The sequence below is a fragment of the Cupressus sempervirens genome, chromosome 5 (assembly GCF_028749045.1).
Source record: "Cupressus sempervirens isolate cs-2001-9-10 chromosome 5, ASM2874904v1, whole genome shotgun sequence".
NCBI lineage: Eukaryota > Viridiplantae > Streptophyta > Pinopsida > Cupressales > Cupressaceae > Cupressus > Cupressus sempervirens.
This window is the reverse complement of record NC_143122.1, coordinates 874,531,434-874,548,275: the sequence shown is the minus strand read 5'-3', so window position 1 is coordinate 874,548,275 and position 16,842 is coordinate 874,531,434.

Genomic DNA, 16,842 nt, shown 5'->3' with positions numbered 1-16,842 from the left:
TGCTTCATTTTCATTAGTGAAATAGGATCGATTAATATTTTCTATAACTTGTAATAGTGCTTATGGATATTTTATGTATTTTTCAAGTTATTATTCGAATGAATATATATGTGATATAAAGAGGCATGCCTCTTGAAGAGACATGTCTCTTTAATATATTAACTTATATTAGATATAGTTATAACACAATTAATATACCCTCAATATTCTATATATATATATATATATATATATATATATATATATATATATATATATATATATATATATATATATATATATATATATATATATATATATATATATATATATATATATATATATATATGTATATGTATATGTATATATATATATATATGTATATAAATATATATATGTATATATGTATATGTATGTATGTATGTATATATATATATATGTATGTATATATATATGTATATATATATGTATGTATATATATATATATATATATATATATGTATGTATATATATATATATATATGTGTATATATATATATATCACTCAATATAAGTTAATTATTCCATATATAATATTTTTCATATATTATATATCTCATATCTATAATATAATTTATTCGACATAATTATAACATTAACACTCCCTCTTAATGAAGAAGGATAAAACACATACATATTACACCATAGGTAATATTTCAAAAAATAATGCATATAGGAAATCTTTGATCAGAAGGTTCCTAGAATATGATATCATGTAAGTATTGGTCTATTAGAATATCAACATATGATATTCACAAATTACTATTTGATATCATATTTGGTAACATCAGCATTGGCCTATCAGAATATCAATCAAATGATATTCACCAAATACTCTGAGTAATGGCCTATCAAAACATCAACTAAATGATATCCACCAAGTACTCAATGTGGTAATGGCCTATCAGAATATCAAGGCAAGATATTCACCAAGTACCTAAAATATATCTATACAAACAACTTGTAGATAGTTAAATTAATAACATCTAACACCTAGTTGTTGATTTATAAGATAAAGCCTTTCATGATTTAAACAAAATGTATATCATGATACAAGTTATTGTAATGTCATCACCTTTCAATAACTTCTCCTAATACAAGTGATAATCATTTATAAGTTGTCACTTCTTCATGATGCACACAAGGGATAGGCTCGTACATGTATGACATCAAAAGTTTGCATGAAGTCTCCACGAATACTATCATGTGATGTTGTCACAACATTCACCATAAAACATATCAGAGAATAAAGTTTCTCCCTCTTAGTTTGATATCAATTTTTCTAACCTCTTAGCACAAGGCTCTCTCCAATGAAGTGTCAGATTTCCTCTGAGTTTGTTATCATCCTTCTAACCTCTTGGAAGCAAGTCATGTCATGCTTCCCTAGTTCAGTGGGTATCCTAATAACATAAAGCCTTCTAGCCTATATACATGAGACTTTATCCCATGAATCATAGTCCTTTAGCTATTATAGTTTATGACTAGTGTTGAATCCATCAACAATGTCTACTCCTTCTTAACCAATATCATCAAAAGTTTGATTTAAGCATTTTTATTTTTTGCTCCCTCTCTTTCTCCAAGGTTACCTCTAATGAACTGTTAGACTCCCTATCATAATTTAAATCATCAAGGATATTTTCTTCAAGAAACTCACATTATCCAACCTAATCATCAGATGATTCGTGAATCCTAAGTCACAGCTTCTTTGGAGCTACTATCACAAGATTGAGTCTGCACAATATTTCATAGTATGCCTAATGTACCAATCTTCTTTTCCTGCAAGAACATCCTTAAACAAAAAGGAAAATCTCAAGGCAAATAGCTCTTTTTAGTACTTGTAGAAATAGAAAATAAGAGAGAGACTACAATGAGTAGATACATGCAATGCCTGAGGATAATAAATACTTATCTACAATTATAATATAATTTGTTCCAATGAAGGTCCATATGCATCAAATTAGCAAATGCCTCCATGTGAGAAGTTGTCAAACAATCTGACTACGTCTTTTCTGCTCCCATATAAGGATGGTTCAAATGGGAATATAACATTGGTTTTCATTCCCCCTTATAATGTTAGATTCCCACTCTTATATTATTGAACATATTTTGCATCTCATCATATATGATAGAAATCATCTCTGACATTGTTGGTAATAGATGACCAGAACATACCATGAGTTTATAATCCTCTATGATCACTCGTCTTTGCTTATTTTTTTCTCAGACTTCATAATCCTTATCAAGAACTTCTCAATCAACAGTGATCATACAAGCACCAGTAGGACCTAGGTATAGGGTATCCCTACTATTTGCCAAGGTTAGGTGGACCCTCTCATTGGCATAGGCCTACAGATTCAATAACTTCTTATTTCTGTACATGGGAGACAGAATTGTACCAACCATAGAACTGAACAAAATATAAAGAAGATCAATTTGGACCAACTTTTCTTGATCACAAGTGTACTCTTGAAGACATAGTATATGTCGCTACACTAGAGCTCATGAAGGACATGGATCCAAGCCTCTCCTGTGCTTAGGAAGAAACTCATGTGATACAAATCAACTTCCTATGGAGCTTTAATAACTTATTGCTCAAGTTTTATGTCTTGTTGATTATGTATATGTTGTCGCAATTCTTCCTCACCATGCTTACTTCATTGATTATCATTCTCTCCAATGAAAGTTGTATTTGTCACAAATTTAAAGCCTTCAATATAATATGAAAATGCAACTGCCTATGATATTCTTATAATAAACAAATCACTTCCTTAGTGCCTAAGAAATTTTATTCACATAGTCTTTGGATGTGAATATGTTAATATTTTTTCTCCATCACCCTATCTGGCAATGACTCAAGGTTTTAATTCTTAATCATGTTGATGTTTAACAATGATTATGGTCCTCTATTTGGTCAGATCATAGTCAGTGGCAAAGCAATGTGCTTCATCAATGGGATCTCCACTTCGAATTTTGCAATCACATAGGAAGCGCATCTTGATTGCACACTTGGAAGTAAGTGAGATGAGGCCCAACCCAAGTGCAATGAACTCTTCATTGAGCATTGACTAATTATTCTAGATTTCCACAAGATCTATGGAGATCGTTGGCACCTATTTGATTATATCTCATGTATTCATGATGCTCACATCTATTGGATATCTTTGAGACTTCAATAATATTATTAGTGATTGTGACTTCATCAATCTTTATAACCAACGATTAATAATTACATCTCCACGTCATTTTGATTATGCAATGTGCATATATAAAGGATGAAAGAGATATTTATCTTTGCAACATATCATACCAATGTTGCATAGTCATATATTTATATAGTTCGAGTGAGATTCGATTGCCATTCAAGAACAGTGTCAAACATGAGAACAATAGGTATTTAATAATTTGTTTGACAACATTATCCTCATTTAGACTTAAGCACTTAGCAATTATGGACATTTGGAAATATATTCAAATACTAATTCCATCTAAAGTATATCATTGGATTAGAAACAAAATTCATATACTTTGTGAGAACCACTATACTGTACTGCTCGCCATAGATGGAAATGAGGGAGGCTCATCAGGTCTACCAACTTAGAACTAGAACTATGAGTTCTTTCAATAAATATAACTGTGAGGTGATACATTTGTGTGTTCAATGATGTAAATGTTGAAATAAATCATGAAAGTAGTTGAGACCATACAATGGAATGTTGTAACCAATTTTTGCAAGTGTTTTAACATTGATATGTAGTGTCTATGCAATCTGCGTTCGTGGTAGATATGTATCATTTGCAATATGATATAAACTTCTCAGTGATAGAATGTAAAACTATAACTTCAAGTCTTTGATGTGATATGCAATACTTATAACATCTCCAACAAATGAAATTTCTCATGATAATAAGGTAGGTTAGAGTTATTGATCTCTAATTATTTTGGTGCCCTATGCATTGCCCAATATGAAGCTAATGTATGCTTGTCTCAACATTATCAAAATCCATCATTTATTATGAGTGGTATTTATTGTTTGTTAGCACACACAGTAGCCTACGTAAACCAAATGAACGTTGATAGGGTCTCGTATGTATCTTCAACAAAGAATAATATTAAGGATAATATTGCCTCATTTTAAATGCATTCAGGAACATTGAAAACAATATTTTACTCATATTCATGGCAATCTAAACTTAACATTTTAACGTTTCAAATATGTGAATCGAACACACTCTAAAATGTTAAATTCTTGAATTTTACAATATTGTCCTAAACTTCACAGGCAGGTAGGGAACTTGCTATGATACCATGTTAGTGAAATAGGATCAATTAATATATTATGTAACTTGTAATAGCACTTTTGGATATTTTATGTGTTTTTCAAGTTACTATTCAAATGAATATATATATATATATATTATAAGGAAGCATGCCTCTTGAAGAGACATGTCTCTTTAATATATTAACTTATATTAGTTATAGTTATAACACAATTAATATACCCTCAATATATTATAATGATATATATATATATTATATATATATATATATCACTCTTAATATAAGTTAATTATTTCATATATAATATTTGTCATATATTATATATCTCATACATATAATATAATTTATCCGACAGAATTATAATATTAACAATTTTAAATACCCTTGTTATAGATTTTCCTAGTGCAAGTTTAACTCCTATTGTTCTAATTGCTTCCTCTTAGATTAGGTCTTCTCTTGTGGTTATAATACATTTCTTAAGCTTGGTCATCTAGTTGTAATTCCTCATTTTTATTTTTATGTTACTTTTTCTTTCCTATTGTAATGATAACCTAAACAATGGTATTACTTGGACTATTATCTATAGGAGGAGGACATGTTCTTTTTCCTCCTCTCTTCGAGGTGTTCTTAAAGAGAAGTCTTTAGAATATGGTTCAAATTTTTGTTTTATTTTGCTTCTTTACTCTAATCAAAATCCTTCTAGTTACTAGTTATGTTTCTAATCTCACATCTTGTGAGATTCTCTATGCCTCAATGTCTAATTTCTAATGGAGTAGGGCATTTTCTAAACTTATCTTATAAAAAATTACAATGAATAAGTTGAATCATTTTGTAGCTTATACATGGAAGAGAAAGAAGTAATCACGATGAAAAATAATTTGTAGGTTATTTGGAATGTTGTCTAGTTAGCTTGAGAATCTATATTAAGGGTAATTTTATGTTTGTGAGGTTAAATATTGATTCCATTACCTATTTCCTATTTTCATTGTTCCATGTTGCAATTTGTTTGATATTGTGTCTAAAGACCAAACCTTTCACTTTGTCAATATCAAGTGATTGAAAGATGGATCCCATATAATAGACGTGAGAAAATAAAGCACTACTACAAATCTACTATACTTGATAGTTAGAAGGCTAGACATTATGCTTGTAGAACCATTGACTTTAAAATAGTTTGAATAAGCTTATGGAAACTAAAAATGACACTAAGGAATTTGAAAGGAATAAAAGATTAGAAAATTACTATTATTCAATTTATTTTCTTATTTAAATACAATTTGGTGAAAGTATTAGATGATGGAGAAAGGACATCAAGACATTGGTTTAGATTAGGATGTGGATTGATAACATGACATTTAAAAAATCTTCATACAATTCTTCCACCTAATAAAGAAGAATAGTTGTTGTATTACCAACTTGTACAACTCCCATTCCATTTAATTTTTTGTTTTGCAACATCTAGCAAAATAATAAAATCCTATGGTGATATTTTGTGATAGTGTTGAAAACACACAATTAACTAAAAATCTAATAGTTCATACAAAACCAACACAATAAAAGTGAGTTCCTAAGAGGAAAATGGAATTCAACTTTGTAGGTTACAAGGGATTGAAAACCGCTCCCACTCCTCTCGTCTTTATGTATCATTGATATCAACTTTCCATAGTCTATTGCCTATAATGTAAACCTTTTTTTGGATACAATTGTGGCTATTTTTCTAATTCATCATGTCAAATCACTCATAATGATTCATCATTAAAAAAGGTACTATCACTAGGTGATTTGAAACGTCAAATAAAAAAGATACACAAAATTTTATCCAAAAAAAATCCATTACACCTTTATGTGTTAGAGTAAGTTATTTATTATTCTAGTTACTTTAGCTCTCTTAGGTGCATATAATTAATATTTTATATATTGTGCAAACCTAGTTTCTTTTTCCCTCTAAGGTTTTGTTCACCTTTATAGGTTGAACCATTGTATTTTTTGTTTGATAACTTGGAAAACAATTTTTCTCTCAGATTGTTGAGAATCTCCAAGCTCTACTTTTTCCATTTTTTGGTTTCTCTTCATTGCAGGATATTTGCATGCAGGTGTTCTTGAGGATCTAGGAAGTTGGTTTTCTCAACTTCTACATGGTATCAGAGTAGACCTGTTCCTTCCTCGTCTAAAGATTCTTGAAGCCATGATTCGGAGTCAGAAACCCAAGCTTTTTTAGAGTTTTTTTCTTCAAAAATGTGAAGGGAAATTTTTTGGGGCACTTTGGGCCCAAACGGATGCCGCCATTGGATCTAAAAGGCCATTTGCAATCAAAATACATTAAAAAGACTTTTCATTTTTGGCTTTCGAGCATCTGGGAAAATTTTTTAGCCCCCTCGAGAGGTCGTACAGACACATTTTTCGAGATTGACTGATCACCATAGTGCCACCACACGACCACCGCCGCAGCTCAGCCTAGGCCCGACCGTCACTAGCAGGCCACTCGACTGCCGCCCCCACCAGCAGCACAACTGAAACCCGCCACCACTGCTGGTGGTGTGCCTGCCTCCTCCACTCTAGTGTTGCCACCTGCAACTCTAACCAATTGATGTCATTCTCTAGCGTGACATCATCTTTTGTTGGCGTGATGTCACCTTTTTTTGGCCAGTGCTGATGTAATTTTTCGGTCAGCTAACATCATCATCTTGGCCACTCATGTCAAAATTTTGACGACCAGATTTTTTTTCCAACGACAGCTTGTGACGGCATATGTGCATCAATTTTAAGCCTATGTCTATAATTTTCCAGAGAGCCTCATTTTTGGAGCAGTAGTCAATTTTTCGGCCATACCTTGACCATACGGATGTAGTTTTGAAATCTGAAAGAAGCATCGGGAAGATGACTCAGAGACAGAGACAATGGTTTGGTTTCATTTGATTTTGAGTTTGTTTGAGCTTCCAAATTTGGCATTGAAGTAGAGGCTTTTGTTTTCCTCTTCTCTACATCCGAATTCTAGGTTCTTTTCTTAGTTTTTGTGTTTTTCCATAGTTATTGCTTTGGTTTTGGGGGATATATTTATTGATTGTGGGGGGGAGCATTTTCTATTTTGTAATTTGCTTCAGAATTAGACCCTTCTACTTCCATCTTCTTCTTTCTCTCAATATCGGAGCATTCTATGATCCGGCTCACGCCACACAACTATCATACCTAGAAGACATAGATGACCAGGATTCTCATGTCAAGAGGCTTATGGTCATGTCTAGATGCAAACCAACTTGTTTCGTAGCGCCCTTTTGAGGTTCTTAAGCACAGAAAAAAAATGGATGAAGCCATGGGACTTATTACACTGAACATCTCAGATAGTCTATTGTTTCACTTCGATGGTTTCACCACTCCACTAGCTATTTGAACCAAATGCCACATGTTGTTCGGCATAGTGAATGAATTTTGAGCACTACAGCTTGATGCAGAGTTGACTTCTTTGACACTAGCCAACTTTCCCACTATTGAAGACTTCTTGATGAAGTTCAAATCTTTGTGTACAATCTTGCAGAGATGTGGTAAAAAATAAACTTATGATGAGTATTTTTTTTGATACTCTCAAAGTTACGAGGATAGCATCAGATCCTTTCTTCCACTTTCTAGTCCACTATGGATTCCTTGGGTAACAGACATCAAATGCCTTCTTTTGAGACATTTTGTGATCGGTTGACATGAGAACAGGTTAAGATCCAACAGGTGGATGCCTCTGGCTCTTCCATCCAAGCATTGGTTGCTTAGACTTGTTAGGGGAAACCAAAACAAAAAGCCAAACTAAAGAAAGATGCACCAAAAACTGATGCCAAACCTCCAGCTAACCCTTCCAAGGGTAAATCTACTTTGAATTCTACTAAGTCTACCTCCAAGACTAAGAAGAAATCAACTGAGACTTGCAATTTTTGTGGAAAGGATGGACATCCCATTTCTAGGTGTTGGAAATGGATAGAGACTTTAGAGGAAGCCATGTAGGAGCATCACATTTTAGCTCTTAAGCCTTCATCACCACCTAAAGGGAAAGGTCACGCTCTTACTACACAAGCTATGACTTCTGGGCCTACTTGGATTCTTGATTTTGGTGCCTCTCACCATATGAAAAACACTCAACGGTTGTTACCTCACTTGCCTCTTGTCCTACTTTACAGATTGTTGTTGGGAACTCATCACATCTTTCCATCATGGGTTCTAATTTTGTTGCATTAGCTGGGGTCTCTCTTCAAGATGTTCTTCTTGTCCCTAATATATCGATGAACCTATTATCTATCTATCGGATTTGCCACTCTGGCTTTGGTAAGACAAATGAGTTCTCACCACATGATGTGGTTATTCGGGACTTACATGATTCTAAGATGATTGTGGCTACTGGGAGTGTTGACTCTACATCTCACCTTTACAAATTTGATTGACTTGAGTCTTCTGATGACACAGGTTCATGTCTTGTTGCATATGTAGATTCAGTAAGCAGACTTTGGCATGAGCATTTTGGTCATGTCAATTATAGATATCTTCAGTAGATGAGCACATAGGAACTTGTTCTTGGCCTTCCCCAAATTTCTTGTACAGATGGTGTTTGTTAAGGTTATGCACTTCGCAAACAACATAGGGATCCTTTTCCACATGGATGAGCCACTCGTGCTTTGGCACCATTGGAGTTGATACATAGTGACCTCATGTCATTTCCCACTCCTCCTTTTTCAGGTGCCAGATATGTGATTACATTCATTGATGACTTCTCCAGATGTACATGGGTGTACTTTTTGAAGTACAAGTCTAATGCTTTCGATTCATTTTGAGTCTTTAAGACATTTGTTGAGAAGAAGTCTAGTCTTTCTATATGGAAGATACGCATAGATAATGGAGGGGAGTATGTGAACCAAGCTTTCAAGGATTTTTTCTCTGAACAGGGTCTTCAATAGTAGTTTTCAATGCCCTACACCCCTCAGCAGAATGGTGTGGCTGAACAAAAGAATAGAACCCTTTGGGAGATGGCTAATTGTATGATTCAGTCTAGGTCCATGGATTCGTATTTTTGGGTAGAGGCAGTCAATTGTGCCAACTATATTCAGAATTGGATGCCTCGCAAGGTAGTTTGAAATATGGCTCCTAAGGAGGCTTGGTCTCATGTCAAGCCTGATGGATCCTCATTCTGAGCTTTTGGTAGTGAAGCATGGGCATTTATACCAGATGATCAGAGGAGAGCCATGGAGCGGAAGAGCCAACACCTCCTTTTTGTTGGCTACTGTGAGGATGTTAAGGCCTATAGTTTGTTTGATACTGATTCTAGAGAGGTCCTATTTCAATGGGATGTCTAGTTTGATGAGCGTCTTCCTGTAGTAGATACCCTCCCTCCAAAGTCTACTTCACTTACCACCACTCCCTCATCCTTTCCAGTCTCTTTTCCAGATGATGAGGATGATGATCATGTTGATCCCCATTTACCTTTGCCACAAGATCCTCCCCAAATGCCTAAATGGGCTCGATCTATAGCTGAGGTTGCAGGATCGCTAGCTGGTGACCCTACCACTTCTCGTCACACCCGTTCACATACTATGGGTTCTAATCTTCTCAGTCATGCTATTTTTGATGATCCTCAGACTTTTGCAGCAACGATAGAACATCCTAAGTGGGACAATGCAATAGATGAGGAGTATTCTTCTTCGATGAAGAATCATAATCGGGATCTTTGTTCTCTTCCTAAGGGAAGAAAGGTAGTGCAATGCAAATGGTTGTATCGTACTAAGTTTTTTGTTAATGGTTCCATTGATAAGCGCAAGGCCCATCTTGTTGTGAAGGGTTTTTCATAGGTTGAGGGTATTGATTACACTGAGACATTTGCCTCTGTCGCCAAGATGAACTCTATTCGCCTTGTCTTATCCCTCGCAGCTTCATAGGGATGGCCCATTTTTCAGATGGATGTGAAGAGTGCATTCTTGCATAGTGATCTTACTGAGGAGATTTACATGGAGCAGCCTCAGGGATTTGTGTAGGATTCCTCCTTGGTTTGCAAACTTTGACGCTCATTATATAGTCTCAAACAAGCCCCTTGAGCTTGGTATGAGAAGATGTACTCTTTTCTACTTTCTACAAACTTCACCCGCTGCCATTCTGATCCTACAATCTACATTCAGGGTCTTGAGGCTGAGGTTTTGATCCTTGTGCTTTATGTTGATGATCTTCTTCTCACAAGTAGCTCATCCTCTATGATTAAGGATGTTCAAAGAGCATCGATGGAACAGTTTGAGATGACTGATCTTGGACTGCTACACTATTTTCTTAGTCTCTAGATTGTTTAGTCCCTTGCTAGAATCTTTGTTTACCAGCAGAAGTATGCTCTTGACATGCTTCGAGGCTTTGACATGTTTGATTGCAAACCTACTCCTACACCTTTTCAGTCGGGTGTTACTTTGTCTACCTCTTGTACTTTTCTTTTAGTAGATCCCACATTGTACGAACAATTGGTTGGCAGCTTGTTGTACCTGACACACGCTCGTCCTGATCTCTCCTTCATAGTGGGTCTTGTCTCTCAGTTTTCACATGAGCCTCATGAGAGTCATTGGCAAGCTGCCAAACATATTTTGAGATACATTCAAGGCACATTGATGTATGGCATTCATTACACATCAGGGACACCTCACATTGTTGGCTACACTGACTCAGATTGGGTTGGTGATGTTGATGATTGGAAGTCTACCTCTAGCTTTGTTTTCTATCTTGGCTCTAGTCCTATCACATGGTCGTGTAAGATGTAGCAGACTCATGCACTTTCATCTACAGAGGCTGAGTATTGAGCCATAGTACTTTCTACTCGAGATTTTATAGCTTCAAAAATTGATGACTGATTTTGGTTTTCCTCCTGATCATCCCACTGTTCTGTAGTACGATAATCAAAGTGCTATTCATATTTCCCACATCCTGGTGGAGCATCAACACACTAAACACATTAAGCTTCATATGCATTTCATTCGTCATTTGATCTAGGACAGTGTTCTCTCTTTGGAGTACATTTCCACTGATGAACAGGTTGCCGACAACTTCACCAAGTCATTTGCATCGCCACGCTATCTTCAATTGTGGTCTATGCTTGGGGTTTCAGAAGTTGTCCTTGGGGGGTCTTCTTGAGGCCTTCCTTCATGTTTTTCCAGCATGTTTGTTATATCTCTTTTTGGAAAGGGGTTTTTCCCACTAGGTTCTCTCCTTTGTCTTTGGTTTACAAAGATTTCTTTATTTTGGGTACCTGATCAGGCCTTGTTGTCGAGACCCATTTTCTTGCTTTTTTAGCTTTGCTAGGCTAGCTTCCTCCTAAGCTTCGCTTAAGGGGGGGTGTTAGAGTAAGTTATTTATTACTCTAGTTACTTTAGCTCTCTTAGGTGCATATAATTAATATTTTATATTAATTATATTGTGCAAACCTAATTTCTTTTTCCCTCTAGAATTTCATTCACCTTTAAATGTTGAACCGTTGTATTTTTTGTTTGACAACTTGGAATACATTTTTGCTCTCAGATTTTTGAGAATCTCCAAGCTCTGCTTTTTTCATTTTCTGGTTTCTCTTCACTGCAGGATATTTGCATGCATGTGTTCTTGAGGATCTGTGAAGTTGGTTTTCTCATCTTCTACATTATGCATTTGTAGTTAGTTGACTTTTTTATGTAATTACTTTTCAAGAGATAGATCATGAAATTAATCCATTGATTATTCACCCATTTACAAATGTCACCATTTGCTATTTTAGGAATTTTCTTCTAGTGGATCTACTTGTTTTTTTTAGTCAACATTTTTTTAAACTAATTTTTATCTATTAGTTTTCGATTTTATTGGTATATATCAATTAACCCTGTAAGAATTTACCTTAGGGAAAAATGAAACCAAAATCAAGAAGCTCAAAAACAAAGCACAATATCGACCAAATGATGTATGATCATAATAACAATATGAGAATTAATTTGATGTCCATGTACACTAAAAGTGCATGTATATAAAGGCCTCTAGAATGACTAGGAGTTAGCAAAGTGATAAGCCTCACAACTAAGCACATGTCCACCAAGAGTGGATTTTCCTCCATTGAGCACAGAAGTTAGTGCGATGATGAGAGGATAAGTTTGCATAGGTGTTTCAAGTAAAAAGATATTGTAGACACTATGTGCTTAATTAGAGTGCGAACAATTGTGTTGTCTACATGACAACACGGTTGATTATGCAAACTCCTATGTTGTAAACACCATATGCTAAAATGAGCACGCATACTCCTAGGTGTCTACATTATAAATAATAAACTAATGCATTTAACCTAAGTAAACTTAAATAAAGTGTAACAATAATTAATTATTTACACTAACCCCCCCACCTACACCCCCCTTAAGTGCAACTTAGGGGAATGCACTTAAGCTCACAAAAGCTATGATGAAAATGCATGATGGGTCCCAACTACTAGGCCATGTTAGATAACCATGTACAAATGCAGATCTCTACATACAATGCTATGCAATGCAATGAAATCTCTCTCAAAAATGAAGAAAGAGGGAAAACCTCATGGGAAAAACCCTCCCCCAAAAAGAGAGATAAGAACAATAAAAAATAGAAGAGTCATGTGACCCCCTAGGGTGAAAAATCCCACACCCCCAAGAGATCTCGCAAATGAAGATACTTGACCTCAGTGAAGGGCTTGGTGAAGATGTCTACAATCTGCTACTCTATAGGACAATACTGCATTGAAATGACATGCTCATGAAACAACTCTCTGCTGTAGTGCATATGAACCTCAATATGTTTTGTGCATTGATGTTGCACTGGATGTTTTGAGATTTCAATGGCACTCTGATTATCACAATGTATGACTATGGGTCTAGGTATGTCAAAACCAAAATCCTTCGAAATCTGTTGTAACCAAATAGCCTTTGTAGCCGTAGTGACAGCTCCTTGATACTCAGCCTCAGTCGATGAAAGAGAAATAGTGTTCTACTTCTTACTCTGCCAACAAATGGGGCCAGAGCCAAGATAAAACATGTATCTTGGAGTAGACTTGCGAGAATCAAGATCTCCTGGATAGTCTAAGTCTGTATAACTTACTAATTGTAGTCCAGTACAAGTTGCATAGTATATCCCATATGTATGTGTAACCTGAATATAGTGTAGGATGTATTTGGCTGCCTTCTAGTGAAGTTCATGTGGCTCTTGCATGAAGCGAGAAACCATACTAACTACAAAGGATATGTCAGGGCATGTATATGTCGAGTAGATGAGACTTCCAACCGTCTATACAAAGTAGCATCAACAAGTGGAGTGGAACACTTTTCTTCTAACTTAACACCTGAAAGAAATGGGGTAGATACAACCTTTCAATCACTCATGCGAAAACAAGAAAGTAGATCAAGAGCATACTTGGGTTGTGATAATGTGATCCCTGATGAAGAATGATGTATCTCAATACCAAGGAAATAATGAAGTAGACACAAGTCTGTCATCGAAAATCTATGCTACAATGTACCCTTGACACTATCAATGATGGACATTGTACTCCCTGTAATGATCAAGTTATCAACATAAAGCACAAGTAGCAAGTGAGAATCATCATGCTGAAAAATGTAGACATTCGAATCGGAATGACATTTGGCGAACCCTGCTGAGAGAAGGAAAGAATCCATCTTGGCATACCAAGCTCTTGTAGCTTGTTTGAGTCCATAAATAGACTTTTTCAATTTGCAAACCAAGGTAGAATCATGTATGAACCCCTGTGGTTGCTCCATATAAATCTCCTTATGAAGATCACCATTCAAGAATGAACTCTTCACATCCATCTAATGAACAACCAATCTTTGGGTTGCTGCTATAGCTAGTATCAAATGAATGGAGTTCATTTTGGCAACTGGGGCAAAGGTCTTAGTGTAGTCAATGCCAGGTACCTAAGAGAAACCTTTTGCAACAAGTCTAGCCTCATGTTTATCAACACTTCCATCCATTGCAAACATTGTCTGATAAATCCACTTACATCGAACCAATTGCCTTCCCTTAGGAAGAGAGACTAAGTCCCATGTATCAATCTCATAAGAGAATTATATTCATCCTCCATTGCTTTATCCCATTTTGGAATAACTTAAGCTTCTTTGAATGATTGAGGATTGGAAGCAACTGTAATATAAGCATGAGGGAGTGAGTTGTGTTGTGATCTTGTCCTCCTAATATCATAAGGATTCCCTACCAATGGTCCTGCTGCATCCAATGTCAGCTAAGCCCATTTAGGCCTAGTGGAAGAAGATGTAGAAGGGATATCCTCAACCTCGGCTAGTTGATGCCTTTGTTTGGGTCGTGGACAAACATCTTCCAAGTCACTGTCATCACTGTCACTCTCTTCAATGAAGGAGGAAGCAATTGAAGGAGTAAAGCTAGGACAACTTTCTTCAAAGTGTACACTCCTCTCATAGAAAATATGTGTCTCTGGATCCATCAACTTGTAGGCTTTATGAGAGTCCGCATAACCAACAAAGATGCAAGGTTTACTTTGAGGTTCCAATGCCTTGCTTTTTTTGTGGAGGTATTTGTACCCATGCTAGACAACCAAAGCCTCTAAAGTGCTTTACAAAAGGTTTCCTTCTAGTCCAAGCTTCAAAAGGAGTTATACCATCCAAAGCTTTATGAGGACTTCTATGGATGTAGTTAGCACAATTCATTGCTTCAGCCCAAAAAACTTGATCAAGAGACTTATGTAGTAGCATGCAAGTGGTCATCTCTTTGAGGGTTTTGTTCTTCCTTACGGCAACACCATTCAATTGTGGCATGTATGGTACTGAATGTGAAGGTCAATTCCCTCTTCAATACAAAAGTCTATAAGTCTCGAGTTCACATACTTCCCTCCATTATCTATTCGAAGAACTTTGATGGATTTCTCTAACTATTTTTTCACTTGAGCCTTGAAACTGAGAAATATTTCAAACACTTCACTCTTATGAGCCATGAAGACTACCCAAGTATAGTGAGAGTAGTCATCAATGAAGGTGAGTGCATAGCGAGACTTTCCAAATGATGGCAGTGGAAATGGGCCCACCACATCACTATGAACTAGTACAAGAACACATTGTGCTCTCCAAGACTTCCCCTTGTAAAACATTTTTTCTGGATGCTTCCAAAGTGTGCAACCTGAACAAACACCATCTAAAAACTAGACTTGAGGTAAACCATGAACCATGTTCTTGCTGCTAAGATGTTGAAGATACCTATAGTTGAGATATCCAAATCTCTCATGCCATAGTTTGCTTTTTGTATTTGAATGCATTAACAAGGCTTGTGCATTTGATTTAGGCATAAAAGAAGAGAAAGTGTAAAGCCTTGAATCATGATTAGCTTCACCTATTGCAACCATAAAGTCATTTTTGATGTTTTTCACTACCACTGAATCTGGAAGAAATTCAACCTTATTTCCACCTCCATAGTGAGTGATTTGGTAGACTGAAAAAAGGTTGGAGGTAAGATTAAGAACATAGAGATCATCCTTGAACGCTCCATTATCCATCTCAACTTCACCTTTTCCTTCAACTTCCACTTTCGTATCATCTCCTACAAAGACGTGAGGTACCTCTGAAGGTGTCATGGAAGAAAATTCTCTCTTTGAAGCACCCATGTGATGTGTGGCACCTGAGTCAATAATCCATTCTCCCTGACTAATAGTGTTTGTGAGTAAAGCTTGCCCTTTGCTCTTAGAATCTGAAGATGAAGACCCTTTTTCCTTATAAGCATTAGGCAATGGAACATTGTGTTTCTTCATGATGTTCTTCAATTCATCAATCTACTTGTGATAACACTGATGTTTGTCATGACCACTCTTTTTACAATAGGCACATTTCTTCTTTTCCTGATTATTGTCCCCCTTTTTGTTGGTATTAGGAGAAGACTTGCCTTGTTGTTGTTGATTTGATGTTGGCTTTTCTATATCCCCTTGTTTGTTATCTTCCCACTTCTCCTTTTTGCCCTTGCCTTTGCTTGAACTTTCACTAGTTGAATTTTTCGAACTGTCATTGTTTGCCACTAATGCCTTAGACTTTGAAGACTTAAGAATCCCCATTGTTATCAACTTAGCTTGTTCATCCTCTAACAACCAAGCATAGTCATCAAAAGTGATTTTCTTATAGGAAGCCCCTAAGGTAGTCTTTGTGGTGTTGAAAGAAGAGACAAATGTGGAGTATTGAAATGGCAGCGTATTGTGAATGAGAGAAAATCATCCTGTCATCTTTATAGGACTACCACAATTATTAAGTTTTGTTCTCAACTCATTCACCTTAATGATAAAATCCTATATAGAATCAAAGCTCTTAGGATCTAGGGAGATAAGCTCATCCTCAATCTTGTAGACATCCTCCTCAGTGACTTTCCCATATAGGTTTTTAAGAGCATCCCAAGTTTCCTTGGATGTATTATATTTTATGATCTAATAGAGGATCTTGTCATCAACCCCTAACCTAAGAAATCCTAGGGCTTTCCTATCTATTGTTTCCCAAGCACAAATTTCACTTTCAAAAATTTGATCGCCTTTTGGTTTTAGAA